Raw genomic sequence first — 1,220 nt, 5'->3', positions numbered from 1 at the left:
CGTTTTTGCATATCTTTCATTTCTGTCGGGTGCCCCGATAGCCCATCCCAAAACCTGTCGGGTGACGCAAGAACGAAATTTCGTTGTGTGCCGCTTGAAATTACATTTATTCGTATTTTATATGCGCAGTTTCCAGTTCTCAGTTTGCAGTTCACAGTTCTGATATGCACGAACACACACACACACACACACACACACACACACACACACACACACACACACACACACACACACACACACACACACACAGCAACACATGCACGCCTGCACGTCTGCCTGTGAGCATCAAGCTGTTTTGGTAAAGCTCACAGACTTACAGGACGAGGCAGCAAACGTTCAAAAGGGTAATGTAAAGCTGCATATGGTCTTTGTATTAATTGTCAATAAGGTCGAGATAAGGTAGTGTGCCCTTCGCTTATGTATCCAAGCATGGATCCCTGTACAGCAGAGTCAAAGGATAAAGAAGAAGAGGCAACGAAGTGAACGAATGCTACCACTACATTACATATTTCCATCCAGTTATATTTGTATGTATGTTGTTACAGGGTGGTTAACTTCGCCAGCGGCCCCCTTTCCCGGGACAGTCCCTGCTCTCCCCTGCTAGAGGGGCACCCTAATCCGTCACCCCATCCGACTTCAGAATGTATTCGTTGGGTTCGGCAACTCACCACCAGCATCCAACCAAATCTAGCGGATCAACGGCGCATCAACTTAGTTCCTGGTCAGCTCGCAAGTTGGTATTATCACGTCCTACACCGTCCATAAGATGGGGGGCCACCTCCCATTTCATCACTCCTCAAACACCCGAGGAGTTGGCAGGCGGATTTGAACCCGGGTCGACTGGGTCAACTGGGAGCAGAAGTCAGGCCTTAACCTCTGCCAGCCGCCTGCCTGTAATTGTATGAATGCCATTATGTATCGCTGTAGCTGTCCGTCGCCGAAGGGCCCACCGACGACCCATGGCACCCGATCAGGCGGTCCTAGCGCCCCTAACCCTGTCGGGCCCCCCGACGGGAGCCCTCCGGGCCCCGTCGGGGGCTCCCGATGGCCGTTTGGCATTTTCCCCCTTTTTCGTCGGGTCCGCCCGAAAGCATTTTTCAAAGCCTGTCGGGATTTTCAGCACAAGTGCCATTCCTGTCGGGACCCGATCGGACTGTCGCACCCTGCTGTACGCTGTGCGCGATGGTTCCGAAGGAAGGCCCTCCCCAAATTTTAATTTA

This window comes from Volvox carteri, assembly GCF_000143455.1.
Source record: "Volvox carteri f. nagariensis unplaced genomic scaffold VOLCAscaffold_109, whole genome shotgun sequence".
Taxonomy (NCBI): domain Eukaryota; kingdom Viridiplantae; phylum Chlorophyta; class Chlorophyceae; order Chlamydomonadales; family Volvocaceae; genus Volvox; species Volvox carteri.
This window is presented reverse-complemented; position numbering follows the sequence as displayed.